This window comes from Mytilus californianus, unplaced genomic scaffold (assembly GCF_021869535.1).
Source record: "Mytilus californianus isolate M0D057914Y unplaced genomic scaffold, xbMytCali1.0.p SCAF_45, whole genome shotgun sequence".
In the NCBI taxonomy this organism is placed as follows: Eukaryota; Metazoa; Mollusca; class Bivalvia; order Mytilida; family Mytilidae; genus Mytilus; species Mytilus californianus.
This window is the reverse complement of record NW_026262696.1, coordinates 604903-626152: the sequence shown is the minus strand read 5'-3', so window position 1 is coordinate 626152 and position 21250 is coordinate 604903. Positions and strand designations below refer to the sequence as shown.

The following is a 21250-nucleotide window of genomic DNA, read 5'->3' as shown; positions in this document are numbered from 1 at the left end:
TTCAGATCATGCTTAGATCAAAATTACTCACTCTATCATTCGCTAACTCATACACGCCCTCTCATTGACATTCTTTCTCAATTTATTTGTTCTCGCTACCTCATTCACAATCACTGACACACTCACGCATCCTTTTATGCACTTGCTCACTTTCGCGCAGTCACGCTGTTAAATTCAATTCTCTTTTTCTCACTCACTCTAAGTCATGGAATGGCCTCTCTCTCTCTCTCTCTCTCTCTCTCTCTCTCTCTCTCTCTCAAACTATCTGTCCGCTCATATTGTTTCTCACGCTCATAATCTTTTCCCGCTCGTACTCTCTCTCTATCTTCCGCTCATCTCTTGCTGTCTCTCCCTTTATTATCACTCAATATTTCCCACTTCATTTCTCTCTCTCACAGTCGTAAACTCTCTCCCGCTCATTCAGTGCTCTCTCGGTTTATCTCGCTCACTAAATCCCTCTCCGTCTCGTACACTAACTCTGACTTACTCACTCCCTCATCTCTCACTCTCCGTCACCCGCACACTTGTCCTCTCCCGCACACTCTCTTTCCCAATCTCTGTCTCTCACGCACATGGCATGACGTATCTACCAATTACGAGAGAATGAGAGAGTGAGAGAAGAGGTATGAAGTGTAGCCACCGCACTATTTACACTCTCATTTACTTTCCTAATGTATTTGTCTGGGCTACCATAGGCCCACAAGAACATACACCAGGTGATTTAGGTGTATGGCTGTGGCAGTATTGTGTTTTACTCCGTCAGGGCTATGATTTAACACAGTCCATCGACAAGGACACCATTGCCTACCACAACTTTGGAAAGACTGTCACTACTCTCACCTTTAGATATCTTCATTAGGTAACAGCACAACACTGCTTAAAATATTTAAACGTTATATCTCATTAGATATAAAGTACGTTGTGGTATACATAATTTGTATGTCTTGCAGTTAAGTTTTTATAAAGGAATTTGTCTTTATTGTGCTTTTATTTGGATTGTTTATCTATCAAAATGTTCAGTTGAAATGAATTAAAAAAGTTTTACTTTTTAAATAATTCAACATTTTAGAGATGAGCAGATTGAAGGGTGGTAACTTCAATTGTTTTATATTTGTATTACTACAATTTAAACTTGTGTTTATCAATCTATTCACGTGTACCGGTAGTCAGTGAAGTGTAAAATTACACATTTAAACACTCGTATATTTAACTGTTTTCATGTTCTAGAGATTTTTTTATCAATTTATTTGGATCGCCTGAAAACATTTTACAGAAAATACATTTTCTTTCTTATTGGCACATGTCAAACAGTTGGATTGAGAATTCTTTTTTTACAAAATTTAAGAGGGATATGACGAAAGCCGATTAGGGTCACACAAAAAAATATTTATCTCGTAATTAGGAGATACATATCTCGTAATTACGAGAAAACTATCGCGTAATTACGAGATAATTATCCCGTAATTACGAGAAAACTATCGCGTTATAAAGAGATCATTATTTTTTTTCTCGTAATTACGAGATAATTATCGCGCAATAACGAGATAAAACAATGATTATCGCGTAACTACGCGATAGTTTTCTCGTAATTACGCGATAGTTTTCACGTTATTACGCGATGATGATCTCGTAATTACGAGATAAAAATCTTATCTCGTAATTACGTGGTAGTTTTCTCGTAATTACGCGATAGTTTTCTCGTAATTACGCGATAGTTTTCTTTTTTCTTTTCTTACAAAATTTAAGGGGGGTATTACGAAAGCCGATTAAGGTCAAACAAAAAAATATTTATCTCGTAATTACGAGATAAATATCTCGTAATTACGAGAAAACTAAAGCGTAATTATGAGATAATTATCGCGTAATTACGAGAAAACTATCGCGTAATAAAGAGATAATCATTTTTTTCTCGTTATTTACGCGATAGTTTTCTCGTAATTACGAGATAAAAATCTTATCTCGTAATTACGTGATAGTTTTCTAGTAATTACGCCATTAATTTTTCGTAATTACGCGATAGTTTTCTCGTAATTACGAGATAATTATCTCGTAATTACGAGATATTTTTTTTTTTTTTGTGACACTAATAGGCTTTCGTAGGATATTTGCGGTAGAACCTTTTTTCTTTTTCTTTCTAATAGACGTGTTAGGAAAGGGATTTAAATACTGCGCTGATGTTAAATAACAATACCGATACAGGATTTAAGTGTGGACCTTCTCAAAATGCAATTGCTTTGAAAAGTATCTCGGCTTGGTATAGTTTACGTTTGTGGTGTGTTTGATACAATATAAAGCGAACAGTTAACGTCGACCCCTAATTTTAAAACGTGTAGGGGCCTTTCGTAGATCTTCATATATTCATTTGTATTTCTTTGATTTTAGGAGGGCAAAAAACCCCTTAAAAAAATATATAAAAGGGCTAAGAATGGGAATGACGGATTTTTTCGGCCAAAAGTCTAAATATATACATTGAATGATATGAGTAGAATATATTTATAGTCAAATAACTCAGTTTGTCTCTTCACAAGTCTAGCACACAATTCAATAATTTGATTTAATTCGTGTCTTGGATGTCTCCTCAAAGTTCTGATAACCTTAAATGTTTTAAACGTCTGATGGCGTGTTCGACATAAACTTGACACTTTGAAATTCTTCTATTTAGTTTTTTGCTTTTTCTTTTTTCCCTTCTCGGTGTTTGTCTTAATTGTTGTCTCCTATACGGCATAACAATAGGTGGACGGTTTCTCGATAACTTGTTAGCTTCCGGGGGCTTCGCCCCTCGAACCCATACCAGAAGGTCCACTGCCCTGGACCCGCTGGGGGCCTTCAGACCCCTCGCCGAGGTCCAGACGTACACTTAAAAATGACCAAGCTGCTACTGGGAATTCATGATACCAAGAAAAAAAATTCCGACCCTTCACCGAAACGTAATTTAACATGCTTGAATAGTGCACAAATGTAGATATCTTTTAAAACTTAATTCGAAAACCTCTTCTGTCCGAATAACTAACTGACGAAAGTTGATAGAAAGAAAATGTCAGGGAAAATGTGAATAAGAATAAACAATTCACACATTTTAACAAGGTTTTTTTTAGGTATTGTCCCTTTTCAGCATTAAATTAAAGTGCCATTTCTAGACAAAAATAAAAAATAAAGATAATCAAATTGAATACGCTTTTGTTTCATTCTGTTATTTTTCTAATTGTCAAGTACACACATCTCCAGTTCTTTTAATAGAATTTTAAGCTACACATTTCTCTATTCTAGAAACATGTTATAAAATAAGAGAAGTGGTACAATGTATGATTGCCAAAGTAGACATCTATCCCCCAGAGACCAAATGGCGTAAATGTTGGCATATATAGGTCACCGTATAGACCTCAACAAGGAGCAAAACCCATCCCGCATAAAAGCTATGAAAGGCCCCGACCTGAAAAGCATATTTTAAATAAATTTCAAATAAACGAACATATTAAACAAAGAATGATGTAGAGTAAAAAACCGGATTCGGATGTGATTTGATTGCAGTTGTTTTATTCATCTTTTTTTTATCACTTTGTGGATTTCCTTGCAGTCGTTCAACAAAATAGTAAGAAAAAGGGGGGTGGGGATGGAAGGCAACGATCTTAAACTTCATAGATCACTACTATGAAATCATGCATTTTTATAATATTAATATTAATAATGATCGTGTTGATTTGCTGTGTCCTCGTCGGTATATTGCGGAATAAATTGTTAATATTCTATTGTTTAACAATCATCTCAGCATTATCAAACAAACCCATACAGGTACATTGTAACTATAATGAATAATTATCTGTGCTTTTTGAGATGGTCCCCACTATAGCCTATAGTAGTATTGGTATTTAACATCAGCGCCAAAATCGTATCGACTTTCCTAACACGTCTATTAGACATTTTCGAAAACTTATCGACACTGACGCTTACACCTATGCCTAGGACGACAGGTAACCTTTTTAGGTGGGGTCATCTCAAGGTGTACAATGAGCACAGGCATTTATAAAAAAATATATATATAATTTACACTTTTAATACTGTATAAAAAAATATTTTCAATGATTTGTTGATTTATTGGCTCTGCTTAGAAGCTGAGAATTGGCCGATCTTCATATTATAATTTTTAAAAAAGGGGGAAGGCTTTGTGTAAATTAGTAGAACTTTCCACAGAAAGTCAGGATTCTACTTCGTCAAAATCATCTCTCAATAACGCCGATTAATTTTATCAATCGTGAAAATGGAAGCCATTGCAGGGATGACCCCGCTGTCAACTTAGCTTTTGAAAACCGATAAATTTATCCACTTGGCATAATTACGATCCTTACATGAGAGTTGTATTTTAAAAAAAAAATGTATCTACTAGCTATAAAGTATCTCATGTACTTTTAGGTCTTTTGTCAACTAAAAACTACTGTCTGGTTGGTTGTCAGGGGGAAATTTTGAAAGTTAATAAAAACAACTAAGAAATACACTTCCAGTTTAAACATTAGAAATAGCACGAAGCTTTTCTTGTTTTATTCAAACACACCTACTCTGTTGTTATGACACATTAGAAAGGTATTTCACCTGACCCATATATTTCCTGTTTTAGTACTGTGAATGTGTAATGTTATTATATCAAAATGTAGCCTAAATATATACAAAAAATAATGGATTTGAAGCGAGACTGAAGTATCAATATTTTTGATTTATACGTATTCAGGACAAAACAATCAACTCAAACACGCTTAAACGTAAAAAGGTGTACCCGATTTTCTCTTTTGATAAGATGAATACCCATTTTGGTTATTTTACCCCAAAAACTAAATGAAATATAATTTACTGCTTGAAAAAGATCAATCAGTATAATTCGACAATTAGAAGAAAAACAGTTTGAATATCACAAATCATCACTAAAAGAATTCCAAAACTGATAAGAGGACCTTGTGTTTCTAGCTCAGATTTTGAATTAAAAATTATAGGAAACCAACTAACGAATAATGAACTTATATTTTTTTTCTACCTCTGCTGAGTCAAACAAAGTTTTACGAGGGGAGTCTTTTTCTTCTATGGGATATCCATCCTATTTGCAGGGTCGCCATATTAAAAATATATGCCTTTATTTTTAAATATAATTCACCTCGTTAATATAGTTATAAATGTTAAATTAAATTCATTTAGTGTATTTTGACATTTTAATACGGCCCCTCTATTTTTTTAGTCAGTGTAGGTATCGGTGTCGGTATAAGTGTCCGTGTAGATGACTTTTCGAAAATGTCTATTAGTCACATCATTAATGATTAAAACGATTTGTAACTTTCAAGTGAATTCAATCATAATTGGATTAAACAACATGTCAGGTAGCTTACACTTATTGTAAATACGTGGATTGTGGTAGCCCTAATAAAAAAGTATTTCTAAGAGAATTGCTAGTTTTGTGTTTGTTTTGTAGATTTTAAAATGACATTCGATACAGTTAGTGTACAAACTGATGTGCATATATTAAACTCGTGAAAGCGAATGTCGATGGCTTATTTTACAATTTAAACAAAATACTAAATCAACATTATATGTTCAAATAGCTGATCAGCTTTCCAAACCTTTACACTCAAGTGTTGAGGTCAGCCAGGAAGATGTACTGAGTTCGTATCTATTTGATACTTTTATAAAAGTCCTTCCAGATTACTTAATATCTGATTCATCTAGCTCATTAAATTTACTTCAAATTGGTTGTCTTATGTATATGCAAATGACGTTATTTTACCATCCCTCTCCCCTCTTTTCCGACACCATTCTGCTCTAGGCAGCCACAATAAAGTGATCAGAAAACGGAAATTCTGTGATGTTTTGTATCGATAAAACCGAAATAGCAATGTTTAATATATCTGTCAAATTATTACAGGATATATTCAATGTTCCGGTTCCTTTACTGGAGCAGAACATGATGTTTTATCACTGAAACCATCACTTACCACTTACAACAAATGGAAGTTTTTAACGACCTTGACTGGCTATACAGCCCTTGCACGGTCGGTTCTTACCACTTCGTGTCATGTGTTTAACTATATACAATTATACTCATCATGTTATATTGCTAACTAGAAATATGGGGTAGGTATATTGATCTAGAGGTTAAATCAGATGCCTGTGTAACTTTGTAAAATTAGCAACAACCTCATCATAGGTACCAGGATTAAAAAAAGTACGCCAGATGAGCGTTTTGTCTACAATAGACTCATCAGTGACACTCGAATCAAAAATGTTAAAATGGCAAAATATAGTACGATGTTGAAGAGCGTTGAAGACACACTGTATTTTCTCCAGCGCATTTTTTTTTTAAATTGGCTCAAAATCAATGCGACCGGAGGCATTCTGATCCAATCTCTTTTGAGCCAAGTATATCATTTTTTTTTTTCGTTTATTGTTTTGTACATTAATTAGGCCGATATTTTTCTCGGTTGAGTTGTATTTATAGCTTCGTTATATAGATACGTCAGGGTTTTGCTCATTGTTGAAGCCCGTACGGTGACTTATAGTTGATAACGTTTATGTCATTTTGTCTCCGGTGGAGAGTTGTCTCATTGGAAATCATTACTCATCTTCTTATTTTTTTTTAAAACAGCCAGCTTATTTAGAAAGTTAGGTCTAATACTTCACTTAATCACTTAAATAAAAGAAATCTACAAGGTTTATTCAGAAATAGGCAGTTACCTATATGACAAGCATGGAATCGTCCGGAGAATAAAATGATTATTATCTAGTGTGTGTCTTGAGAAAAAGATATATTGAAGACCATACTATTAGTTATATAGTGTGCTAGTGACCTAATACGGTATATATGGGGTCAGTAAATTCCATATGGGGTGAGAGCGAAGCTCGAATCCCCATATTGAATCCCCATATTGAATTTACTGACCTCATATATACCGTATTACGTCACTAGCACACTATGTAACGAATTTATCTTACCGACTATCTTAACGTGTGAAATTTAGACTAGTGACCTATCAAAATGAGCAAGTCTTCAATACCATTAGCATTAAGAAACTACTTCCATTGGTCCTACAAAAACAGATGCCAACAATAACAACTTGTTAGGTTTAAATGTGTTTTATGAATTTATTTCAATCTTCATCATCAATTTCTTCGTCTGTTGAAACCTTTAAGATTTTTTCTCAGTACCGTTTTGTTTTTATAAAGGGACGTAACACCACTACTAACCGTGTATGAAATAAGGCCCGCCTCCCTACTAACCTAATATGGAATATACACGGTCTCCACGCGGACGCTTTTAACCAATCAGAAATGTATAGGAGGTAAGATAATTATTAATAACCTCTGCTGGTATTGACCTGGTAAAGTCTATGTTTGAATTTAACGCAGATTCCAGGAAATCAAAATTTACAAATACATGGGCTGTCTTGAATACGAAATAGAGCATTTACGTTTACATTATTAGCTAAGAAAAATGAGTGCATATTTGTTAATTCCGGCTACTTAAGGGTTTAAACGATACATGGTTGGCATACACCTTGTATATACAGTAACAAATGAGAGAAAATGATTTACAGTAAGCTCAAAAAACCAAAAACGAAAAAGACATGTTATAACTGGTCTTGAGAGTTTTGTTTGTTGATACATATGCTATTATTTCCAGTTTGCAGTGCTCTTGCATGAAGGGAGGCTAAATTAAAACCAACTGAAAAAAAGCTTTCTTTACATTTCAGATTTTAACATACGATCGGATAATTTGGTCATTTTTTGAATTCAGGTATCCATAATTGTGATGACAGATTCCAGTAGCCAGTACGGCGCGAATAGATTTGTTATAAGTCTTATATTAAACTTCTTGTAATTGATAATGTTAACAACATTAATTGACAATTATTTTGTCATTTGAGTTAATGAATTGTATTTTGCACTATAAGTCGTACCGAATACAAAACACACACAAAAAACTTCGTCCTAACAGTGATAGACATATAAGTACAGTGATTCTGCATACCAGTCTACATGGATATATGAAGATGTGGTATGAGTGCCAATGAGACAACTCTTCACCCAAGTCATAATTTATAAAAGTAAACCATTATAATTCAAAGTACGGTCTTCAAGATGGAGCCTTGGCTCGCACCGCACAGCAAGCTATAAAGAGCTCCAAAACATACTAGTGTAAAACCATTCTAATTCCTGACTTAGGACAGGTGCAAACAATTGCAGCGGGTTTAAACGTTTTAATGGTACCAAACCTTCATCTTTATCTAAAACAATAGTGTAACATCACAACATAGAAAGACACACTATAAAATATCAATTGAAATGGCTTAACTCAATCAAAAGACATATTAACACAAGTAAACATACATTGAACGAATAAATTTGATCTATGATACATGTATGTTTATAATCCAGTAAAAGGTTATACTGTGTGCAGTAAACCAAGTTATCACTCCTTTGAATGACCTTTGTAGTCGATTGGATGGACGGTGATGATTTTTGGTTGCTTAACGTCCAGTGGCAAATAGTCCATGCATGTTCAAGACGATGGATGGGTTATCAGTGGCAATATTACTCGCATACTCACGACTAGAACACGTTAAAGTGAACGGTATGATACTAAACTCTATCGTAAAGAGTACACACATTTAAGAATAAGAAGATGTGACATTTTCTACATTAGGAAATGCATATACCAAGTAAGGAATATGACAGTTGTTTGATGTGTTTGAGCTTTTAATTTTGCAATTTGATACGGGACTTTCCGTTTTAATTTTCCTTGGAGTTCGTTTTTTTTTTTTGTTATTTTACTTTTTTTGACTTGATTGCTAATGAGATAACTACCCACCATACATCAAGTTTCCCCAAGGGGCACTGGGGAATAGAAATATTGTCTCTCTTAGTCTACCTCCGACCGGCAGTAAAACCCTTGCCAAATCGGGCCGTCCGTTTGGCTGTACGGGATATACAAGTACGCATCCACGTCCAGTCAGAATGGGGACGTTAAATCCGATGCCTCATTTAGACAGAGTGACATGCTCTCTGCACTTTAAGATCCCTGGCAACAACTCGTTGAGTGATGCGTAGGTGGACTGTTGCATGGCTCAATTTCTGTCCTTATCCAATCTATCCTCATTTTCCAGTGGCAGTCTAAATTATCCCCGACCTTCATCCTAGACGGCCTCTATCACAGGACATTACTTTTGTATTTATTGTTAATTTGATCTCGTCCTGAACATGCATGAAATATTTGCCACTTGAAGCAACCAACAAATCAAACCATATACAAAGTGAAGTAGTTGTAAGCAACGATAAGTCATCTTAATAGGGCCTTTAACAATGAGCAAAACTCATACCATATAAAAATAGTAAGTTATTAAAGGCACCGACAAGACAAAATGTTAAATAATTCAAGCTTTCAAAGATAAACTGATATATTCAAATTATCGATAAATGATTAGAAAAAAATAATCCGCAAGTGAAACGTTAATTTTTTATTTTTTTTTAAAACATGACTATGGTTTGTAAATAAACATTTATCATGTATCATGACTGACATGTTCGTCAATTTTTGGTTGACCTACATTTAAAAAAAGTGCTGGTCTGGATTTTCACGGAAAAAAAGTGCAAATCAATCCAAAACACTTTTAATAGATATTTTTTTTTGTAAAAATAGCTTACATGTAGTCCGGATGATTATGCCTTGATTGAATATTTATTTTCACCTATTGCTACGCATGCTTATTTTGTTCCGCTACTTCGCCCCGCGGAAATTTATTTTCCCTTTTGTATACATTTGTATCCTGATCTATCCTGCATTTTGTAATGTAGAATATTCATTTGCAGCCCGTCTTGTGCAAATTTATTTATTTTCGGTTCTTACCAGTCCAGAGGCCTGTTTATCGATGCAGTCTAAGGATTAGGACGTGTCCTAAAACCAACTTAGGACACATCTTAGTCCTAAGTGGATTTATCAAACATGTCGCAACTAAGGATAATCCTAGGAATTATCCTAACTTTAGGATACCAATTTTGGTGTCTTAAGATGGTCTTCGGATGGTCCTAACTTTAGGATATAACTAAAATTTAAAAAAAAACATGGCCGCCCCATATATACGTTTAAGAAGAAGGGCAAATAATATTCGTAGAAACTTCTTAGGGACTATGATAATCCACTGGACTATCTGGATGACATTGACATTATACGCAATTATAGATTATCACGTCTATTGAATCTAGACCTATGTAGATTGTTTGAAAATGATTTGCAAGTAGATTGTTTGAAAATGATTTGCAACGGCCTACAATGAGATCACGAGCATTCCCAGTATCATTGCAGATTATGGTGGCTTTGCTATTTTACGCAACTGGACCTTTCAGCTCGTAAATGCAGATGTTCACAACATATCAAAGTCAAGTGTCTCAAACATTAACCGGGATGTAACCCAATGTTTAGTGAAAGTTTGTCAACAGTATGTCGTAATGCCTACAGACCCAGTAGAGTTACAAAGTGTTATGCAACGGTTCTATAAAGCAGAAAACTTTCCAAATGTTGTGGGTGCAATAGACGGCACACATATTAAAATTACATCCCCGTTGGTAGATGAACATATTTATGTGAACAGGCAGAATTATCACTCCGTTTACGTTCAAGGTGTATGTGATTCTGGTATGAAGTTTATGAATATAGTTGCCAAGTGGTCAGGTGGTACCCATGACGCATTTATCTGGGCCAACTCTAACATTAGTGAAATGTTTGAAAACCGAACAATAGTACACGGGTGGCTATTAGGTGACAGTGGGTATCCATTGAGGCCTTGGCTTCTCACCCCTGTTCTTAATCCAGGGACCAGACAACAACAAGGCTAAAACGAAGAGCACAGAAAGACAAGAAGCATTGTGGAGAGAAGCTTTGTTTTGCTGAAATCTCGATTCCGATGCATAGACACAAGTGGTGGCACACTATTGTATACCCCTAAGAGATGTTGTGACATTGTCATCGCTGTTGTCGTATTACACAACATGTGTATATCACATAGATTTCCATGACCTGCAGACAATTTTGAAGATCGTGGACGTCTTGGCAGACAACAATACAATGGTAATTTGAACGACGGAGCTGCTGTACGTCAGAGGCTGATTAATGGCAGATTTTGATGCAAAATAAAACATTTCTGAAAATTAGTTTCCATTCTCATTGTAAAAAGGTGGAGGGTGTTATCATTCCCATATTAAAGTGTTTGTTCCAAGTCAGAAAACTTGTTATTAAATGCATACACATTTTGTCTTTTTTTGTCTTTCCAATAAAGTATTTTGTAGAGATATTTTCTGCAAACACATTTGATATAGGGAAAAAGTGGTTAAACAGAATATGAATATAACATTTATTCATATATCTGTATTTTTGCATGTTTGTTTATGAAAAGCATGTATTAAATTGAAACTTTGATTCACAACAGGGATTTACAAGAGGGATTTACAAGAGGGATTTACTAGAGGGATTTACAACAGGGATTTACCAGAGAGACTTACAACAGGGATTTACAACAGGGATTTACCCGAGAGATTTACAACAGGGATTTACCAGAGGGATGTACAATAGGGATTTACAAGAGGGATATACAACAGGGATTTACAAGAGGGATATACAACAGGGATTTACCAGAGGCTAGAGTGAAATAATTAACTAAATACATATATATATGACATTATCGTGATGTATTTGTATGCAAAACATTTCTACAACACTGAAGCACAGAGTTTTATCTTGACGGATTGTCTTTCTCTACACTGGTTGATGATGGACCTGCTACATGTCCACCCATCTGTGTCATACTAATGTTAAGCTTTGCCATATATAGTTGATGCTTTTGTTGCTCAGTGATTAGTCTTTCTTGGTAGATTTCTAGTCTAAACTGTTCTATGTGTCCTCGCTGTTTTTCAATATGGAGACGTTCCTTTTCTACCTTCAACCTTTCATTTTCTATTTCTATCAATCTACAATCCGCTGGTGATGGTTCACTATATTTTCCCTTTGAATATTTTGAGGATGAAGCACCAGAAGAAAACGAACTGCCACAAAAGTTTTCTCTTGTACACCTTGCTTCACCTAATGAGCAGTAGGAAATGTCTGAAAATAAATATCTTAAACGTCAAAATAATGAATAATACCATGCGTAGTTCCTCCATTTGTTAGGTCGACATGCAGAAGTTCACTGCTCAAAAAGGGGGGTTGTCAAGATCAATCGTTGTGTGTGATTAACAGAAACACTGAAAAAACATATATTTGTCGCATGCAACAACAAAAATAAAACAAGAACGGGGTAAGTAGGAAATTGCAGTCTCTTAAAGACAAATATTCAGAACTAATTAAAACAAACACCTATATAGGATTGATTGATTGATTGATTGATTGATTGATTGATTGATTGATGTTTCTTTTACACTGCTTTAGCGCTAAATCGAATCAACACACATAACGCACTGTGGTTTAGTTATTGATTGATTGCTGTTTGTTTTACGTTCAGTGGCAAATATTTGTTCAGGACGAGTGGTATAAAGAATAGTGAAATGTTTATTATAGAATTATTATACAGAAACGAGTATGAAAATTAGTATCTTAAAAATGATTTCATGCAATGTACAGATATAATATGTAATGTACTACATAAAAGTATGTACGTTCTTTATTTTTACTTTCATAACTTTTTCTATGTTATAAAATAAGATTACCATTTTCATTTGAAGAGTCAGAATCTCTTGTCTGGGTGAGTTCTTCAACGCTAGGACACGTGTCAATCCCACCTTCTATTCCATCTATGGGGGTGTTGCCTATAATTCCTAAAACTTTATCCTGAAAGGGAGTCAGCTCTTCAAGAGGCGGTCAAACGCTAGTCTTCCTGGATTCTCTTCGTATTCGGGCAGCCTGCTTTTTAGCATTACTCGTGTACGTGCTCCATTTCTTTCTAATTTCATCCACGGTTCTTTTGTGGTCTGTGCTGGTTGCATTAACTTTACTGCATATTAAGTCCCAAGCCCTCTTTTTTGCATCATTGGTTGCAACATTTGAAAGTTTACTAAAATGCAAAGTTTTACTCTTTACCACTTCGTCAAGGAGAGTCTGTAGTTCTGCATCGGTAAAATTCGGATTTCGTCTCTTGCTCATATTCACACGTATTTTATTTCAGCCTGTAATAAAATAGTTGAAGTACTCCGTATTTATATGAAAGATGCACGAGATTTGCCTTTGAACTTTTTAAAGTATGAAACCGTGACACTTCGAATTCAACTCATTCAAAATATATAATGATTTTTACCGATTATATATCTAGTTTTAACTATTTACAATTATTTTGTTCAATTTTTATATAAAACGTAGCTATAATTTTTTGTCCTATGTTTTGTCTCATAGAGTTTAAATGTACAATTATTAATACACATTTATTACCTTTAATTTAAAACTAATAATTATTTTCTAATTAATAATCTTTTAAAAATTATAATTATTGGTTAAATTTGATACAGTATTTTATTTTTTTTCATTTTTTATTTGCTATTTTCTTTTACGCCAATACTTAGGACAGCGATTAGGACATCCTAGCTAAGATAATCCTAAGATAGCTTCGATGTGCATGCTGAGACATGTCGTAAGTCGGTCCTAACTTTATCCTAATTTCTGTCCTAAGAAATTCTAAGGACCGATCTTAGGACACTTACGATAAACAGGCCCCAGGTTATTTATTTTCAAGATCCTCCTCCCCCTCCCAACAGACAATCAAATGGTGGTCCCCTTACATAATGTATAGCAAGTTTAAGTTTAATCCAATGTAAGGTTCAGCAAGTGAAATATTTCCTTGGTGTATCAAATGGGCCTGTTTATCGAAACTGTCCTAAGATAGGTCCTAAGAATTTCTTAGAACAGAAATTAGGATAAAGTTAGGACCGACTTACGACATGTCTCAGCATGCACATCGAAGCTATCTTAGGATCATCTTAGCTAGGATGTCCTAATCGCTGTCCTAAGAATTGGCGTTAAAGAAAATAACAAATTAAAATGAAAAAAATGAAAATATTGTATCAAATTTAACCAATAACTATAATTTAAAAAAATAAGATAAATAATTAGGAAATAATTATTAGTTTTAAATTAAAGGTGATAAATACCTTTTATATTATAAATTAATTGTACATTCAAACTCATAAAACAAAACATAAGACAAAAAATATAACTACGTTTTATAAACAAACGAATTGTAAATAGTTAAAATAAAATATAGAATCGGTAAAATCATTATATGCTTTGAGTGAGCTGAATTCGAAGCGCACAGTTTCATACTTAAAAGTTCAAATCTCGTGCATCTTTCATATAAATACTGAGTACTTCAACTATTTTATTACTGCAAATAACATGCGATGATACGTGTGAATATAAGATACGATATTCGAATTCTACCGATGCAAAACTACAGATTCTCCTGGACGACATGGACAAGAGTAACACGTTGCTTTTTGGTAAATTGTCAAATGTTGCAACAAATGGTGCTGAAAAGAGGGATAGGGATATGTATTAAGGGAACTACCATTTGATTTTTATGGGGGGGGGGGGGGGGAGGGGGCTAGGTTTAAATTTGAAAAAAAGGCAGAACAGGAGTTCGGAGTAAAAAAAAGGCAGGATGAGCAACTTGGCAAAAAAAAAAAAAGCAAGATGACAATTTATGTTAAAAAACGTCAGGATAAACTAATAAAATAAAGGCAGGACAGGTGTTTGGAAGTAAAAAAAAATGCAGGATGAGGAACTTTGCAAAAAAATGCAGGATGACAATTTACATGTATGTAAAAAAAAGTCAGGATAAACTAATAAAAAAAAAGGCAGGACCGAATAGAGTGAAAAATAAAAAGGAAGGACAGAGATTACAACAACAACAAAAAAAAGCAGAACAACATTTTTCATCCTAGGCACCCCCCCCCCCCCCCCCCCCCCCTCACTCAACCCACCCCGTCATAAAAATAAAATGGTAGTTCCCTGAAGTAAATGCAACCAATACAGGCCATATTTGTTTATAAAACAACCATCCTAAATATATCCTAAAGTTAGGACCACCCGAAGACCATCTTAAGACACCTAATTTGGTATCCGAAAGTTAGGACAATTCCTAGGATTTTCCTAAGTTACGACATGTTTGATAAACCCACTTAGGATTAAGATATGTCCTAAGTTGGTCTTAGGACACATCCTAATCCGAAGACTGCTTCGATAAACAGAAAATAATATTTTTCCCAACAGTTTCAGATGTTGACGACGTAGTCTTATTGTTCAGAAATTTTTTCCATATTTTGTTGAGTAAATTACTCCATCGCAAAGACAATATGGCGTTCACGTATTTAAAACATTATCTGGTATTTTTGTTAGAAAATATTAAAATGTGATTAAATTTATGTTATTACATTTTACACGTGGCAACGAGATACGATGAAAGATTTTAGAATTCAGCCTATGGTCACTGTAAATACATGTATGTAGATTGCAATCAATTGATAACTACAAACCTTTTGGTGTTCAGTTGAACAGTACTGTATAAATTATGATGTATTCATTGGGTTATTCCAAAATATTAACTTGTCATTTCACTCGTACTTAAAGGTTATTTAAAAATAAGATAAGTGACTAACCTAACTAATAATTATGTTAAGTACACCAGTACTATGTTTGGATTCAAGTTCATGTTGGTTAATCCTAAAGATAACATTCGTTTTTCTTTGTGTATTTCCGTTTTTTTTGTTTTTTTTTTTTTTTTCTATTATTCATGTTCTGTTTATCTTATGCCTACAACTGTTCAAACTCTGTTATTTCAAAAATCCAGACGTCAAAAATCTCAGAAAAGCAAAACCACTTTACTCTTAAAAAAAATCCAGAACGTTAGATAGATAACAAAAAAAAACAACAAAAAAGAATGATCCAAGATACTGAAAGCAAACTCAAAATATTGAACTTCCTGATAAATAATTGGTCGCTTTCACTCTAATATCGGTTGCTGGACTGTTATATTTCAAAATTAGCAAATAATTAAAAACGTTTTGTATAAAAACTCTTATTTCTTTATATATGTTTTCTTTAAATTTTGTAATGCCCCGCATACGATTTCCTTGCACATTTTGATTTTTTTAGGCATTTTTTTGTAACAATAAAAGTAAGAAGGTGTGTTATAATTGCCTATTTGACAAAACTCCACCAGAGACCAAATTACATAGAAGGTAACAACTATAGGTCACCGTACGTCCTTCAACATTGTGCAAAACCCATCCATTGTGCATAGTCTGCTATAAAAGGCACCGCAATGACAAATTCAAACGAAAAAATAACGGCCTAATTTAGGGAGTTACCATTTGATTTTAATGGGGTGGGGAGATAGGATGAAAAATGTTGTCCTGCATTTTTTTTTAATTGTAATCTCTGTCCTGCCTGTTTATTTTTCACTCTATTCGGTCCTGCCTTTCTTTTATTAGTTTATCCTGACTTTTTTTACATAAATTGTCATCCTGCCCTTTTTTTGCCATGCATGTTGCTCATCCTGTCTTTGTTTTTTACTCAAAACTCCTGTCCTGGTTTTTTTTTCAAATTTCACCCTAGCCCCACTACCCCCCCCCCCCCCCCCCCCCCCCCCCCTCCATGAAAATCAAATGGTAGCTCCCTTATGTACAAAACAATGAACGAAAAACAATTACAATATACAGCAACAAACGACAACCACAGATTTACAGGTTCCTGACTTTGGACAGGCACATACATAATGTTGCGAGGTTAAACCTGTTTGCGGTTGCCCAACCCTCCCCCTAACTTGGGACAGTGGTGTATGAAAAAAAATATAAAAATCTGTTGAAAAGGTACAGTTTGTATTAGTTGCTGGATTTTTTACATGAATATCATATTTGTTTGAAAATTAATTTATTTTTTAAACTTCATTATAACGTTAACGATCCTGTTGTATAGCAGTACGCAAACTGGTAACCAAGGCTCAAATAGGAATATCGGATTTTATTCATTTTCACTTTCCATGAAAACCTGTAATCTTTCATTCAAATGAAACGTGAAGGGGGAATTTGTATCCAACTCCGACATAAATAAAGTCAATTGAGAAATTAATATAATTCAAATTGATAAAAAAAATAAAATAAATAAAAATATAACTTTATTGATTGATTGGTGCTTGCTGTATGCCGCCTAGGCACAACAAGACTTTATAACGGCGATAATTATACATTCAAACCTATATAAGATGTGAAAATTTACGAAGATGTAAAAAACAAGCAATAACAGTATCTGTGGTTGTAAGTAGGTGTCACGTTGAATTTCAATATGTATTTCATATCAACATGTTCATTTAAAATACACATGTTCAAATTGGTTATGCAAGGGTCCGAACATCATATGTTCCACGAAATAAAATCTGATTGCGCCATATGTGTAACGAGTAATCACCTGTCCTTTGTTATCTGTTTGGTCTATATACCCGTATGTCGCAAGGAGGAGAGTACCATCTGTCTAACGAATATATGCACTATCATTTATCTTTATTAGTTAATTATTTCTGGAAGGTATTACAGTTTTAAGTATAAATATTTAAATGAACTATATCGATGTATTCTGTTTCATTTACGATTTTAAACAGATACAGTTGTTTATTTCCCAACACAGAAAATATGCAGGTAAGTTTTGAATTAGTTAAATTATTAACTTTTAATTGTTTTTATAGTTATTTCAAAACTCGACACTCAAATACTGGCTGCTAATATTTAGAGAATAATCAATTAAAATAATAAAGAAAAGAGAATAAAGGCCTAAAAAATTTAAGAATACAGAAACAGACCCCCTTCCGTCTAACCTTAGTGTGTTTCTTTTCACTTAAATTTGCTATACTAGTGTATACTTGATATACTTGATATATTTAATCTGAATGAATATCATTCGATAAAATCGTCTTATTATTATTAACTGCGTATTATTGTTAATTTCTGTGGGATTTTTTTTTTTTAATATTCGAAATTTGTTAAACATCAAAATTTCAGTTTTAAGCCTCACTTATTTTTTTATTATTTGGTCAAATAATCACAAATATGCCATCATATTGCTGAAAACTTAAAGTGCATACACGAAGCAATGATATTAAGAGGGTTTTTTTTATGTCGAGGCCTTTTATGGCTGACTATGCGGTATGGGTTTTTCTCATTGTTGAAGGCCGTACGGAGCCAATAATTGCTCGTGGTTTGAACTCTGGTGGGTGGTTGTATCGTTGGCTATCACACAACATCTCCTTATTTTTATACAAAAGTTTGTTTTATGCGATTTTTTTAGTGGTTTGCCTAATAAACTTTTGACCTCGACCATTCTTGATGAAGGTTAATCGAGCGTATATTTTGAAGATTGCTCTATGTTGACTTTTTTCATAATACCGACTTTTTATTCCGGAGTTTATATTTTTCGACAGGTTACCTTCTCTGAGGTTGGACATCCTGGTACTCGGACAACTTAAAGAAGTAAAATCAAGCTTACAATCGGTCCAATTTAGGGGGGAAATTTACTGATTTATTTTTTCTATGCACGACAAAATCATCGGAAACAGTAATCTTTCCCACCAAATTGCACCAATTATATGTTTGATTTTACTTCTTGTGGTTGCTCTTACTTGACCGAGTATAGGATGTCCTACCACAGATTAGGTTACCTGTCGCAAATTATATAATCCGGAGTCAAAAAGCGGTAATATGAAAATAGTCTATTGAGCAAATAAGTTGTACCATAATGTTATTTAATCCAAAGAATTAACTTGAGTGTAGCAATGAGCTACCCATAATGTTTTCCTTCTGGCAGTAAACATATGCTTAAGAGAGGCGCTATTTTATCTAGGCGGTATGTATAAGCACGCAGTCGCGTCCAAATTTATTGAAAACTTTTTTATTTTTTGCCTTGCGTAGAAAGAAAGTCACGATTTATGCACGTTAAAAAATAGTTCAAAAACTCCTTGAGCGGTCCATAAGTGGTCAGTACATTTTGTAGCAGGGCGAAATTTCTGTCATATCAAATACACCATTTCTTTTCCATCTTGCTTTATAAAACGAAACTGTATTCTGGTCAATCAATTTTTCGGATCCGTCCTGTTGCATAAATTATTAATTTATCCATATGCATGTAATATTTATCGTTGGATGATATGGCAAGATATATACGTAATTTGGCGGTATATTACATTTTTTTTTAAAATTTCGAATGCATTTAGAAATTTTAAGTGCTGTCTGCATAATTTCTTTGATAGTCAGATGCAGTTCAACGAGTTTTAAATGTATAACAAATCTCATTAAAAATCAAAATACCGCTTTCAGCAAATGACAATCAATCGTATATTATCTTTATTTCAAAGAGAGGCTGACAGTAATTACAATCGATATTCAATTTGTACAAATAAAAACGCCCGGGTTTTGTAAGGACATTTTTAATTTCTAACAACTAAAAACAATTGTTCAGTAAAAACGAATGTTCGAAAAGTAAAATAATTTCGGTCCAGTTTTAGAAAAAGTGTATATATGACTTGTATGACTGGTATGGAAGTTTCCGAGTAGACAATTATTTTCAAGTTACGAGATAGTTTCCGAATATTCAAGTAGTCAGTGGTTTTAAAGCATTTATTTGTTTAGTTATTTAATTTGTATACACATGTTGACTTTCACTCGGTTAACTTACACTTACACAGGCAAATTTTGCTCACGTGAACTGCACATGAATCTGACACGAAATTCACCACAAACGAGCCTATACGTGAAATTCATGTGAAAATTTTCACATTAATTTCACAGGAATCTCACGTAAAATATTTCACGTGAATTTCACGTAAACATTAGTATTTTTTTCATGTTTTTAATCAAATTTGAAAGTTTAGATATTATTTGAATAACTTAATTTTGATAAATTCAAGTGAAATTAACGTGAAAAATATCCATGTGATTTTCACGTGGAATTCATGTGGGTTTCATGTGAAATCAGTTCATGCGAGTTTCACGTATAAGCTCGTTTGATGTGAAATTCACGTGAGAATCACATGAATCTAGATTCACGTGAATTTCACGCGAGTGAAATTTCCTGGTGTACATTGTACCTCAATTCCAATATATAGACTTTAAAAAAAAAGAAATTAACTATTTTTACCACTATTGTTAATTGTCATTACAAATATTGAGATCAATTTATGAATAAGTAATTATATAAATAAGAAGATGCAGTATGATTGCTAATGAGACAAATCTCCACCAGAGACAAAAAGACATAGAAGTTAAAAACTATAGGTAACCGTACAACCTTCAACAATGAGTAAAACCCATACCGCATGGTAAACTATAGAAGATATCGAAATGACAAATGTAAAACAATTCAAATGAGAAAACTAACGGCCTGATTTATGTACAAAAAAAAACATAAATCAAATATGATATACAGTAACAAACGACAACCACTGAATTACAGGTTCTTGCCTTGGGACAGGAACATACTGAATATGGCGGGGTTAAACATAGCATACAATTTCAGCCTTTAAATCTTTAGAATCATAATGATAATGTTTGAATGATTGTTTGTTGTTTGCTTAATGTCCAGTGGCGCTGTATGTTTTCATTTTAGCAGTAATATTTGGAAAGACATTCATACGTTACTGTTAGACTAGTAACACAATGTCTTTGAATAAGGTTCTAAACAGGGCTGGTTTTTTTGGGGAATAATGTACATTTCTCGATAGGTTGGTGGAATGTATGCATAACATCTACATTATATTTGGTCTCTGGTGGATAGTTGTCTCCTTGTTAATCATACCTCATCTCCTTATTTTACATATGTAAATATGGACCTTTACAACAAAAATGAATTATGGAATTATTATATATGCATCTCATTACAGACTAAAGCACTCGTATTGGTCCTGGTAATAGCCATTGCAATGGTGTCAACAGTGAGGGCCAGTAAATGTAAGACGATTTGTAATGATGAGGTTAGAATCTGCAAGTTGGAGTTTTGTTTAAGCCACAGCGACAAATCTTGCAAAAAGAAGTGCAATAAGATCAAGAAAGACTGCATGGCGCTGTGCAAATTTGATAAACGACGTAATGTTCATGCACCTTATGAGGTCAAAGAGGATCTTGATGATGAAGATAACGATGAATAAACTGTTCATTGATACATTTTATGTTAATCATACGAAATAAATCAATCTGTAAATCA

General features: G+C 33.8%; 1 long non-coding RNA gene and 1 pseudogene across 1 annotated transcript; both read left to right on the top strand.

Annotated features, from left to right (window-relative positions):
- The first annotated feature begins 10674 nt into the window (after positions 1-10674).
- On the top strand, positions 10675-11151 carry LOC127699973 (putative nuclease HARBI1; annotated as a pseudogene).
- A 6471-nt stretch (positions 11152-17622) lies between these two features.
- LOC127699975 (uncharacterized) lies at positions 17623-21250 on the top strand. Its single transcript, XR_007981326.1, has 2 exons — positions 17623-17697; positions 20931-21250. It is a non-coding gene; the product is annotated as an uncharacterized LOC127699975 (long non-coding RNA).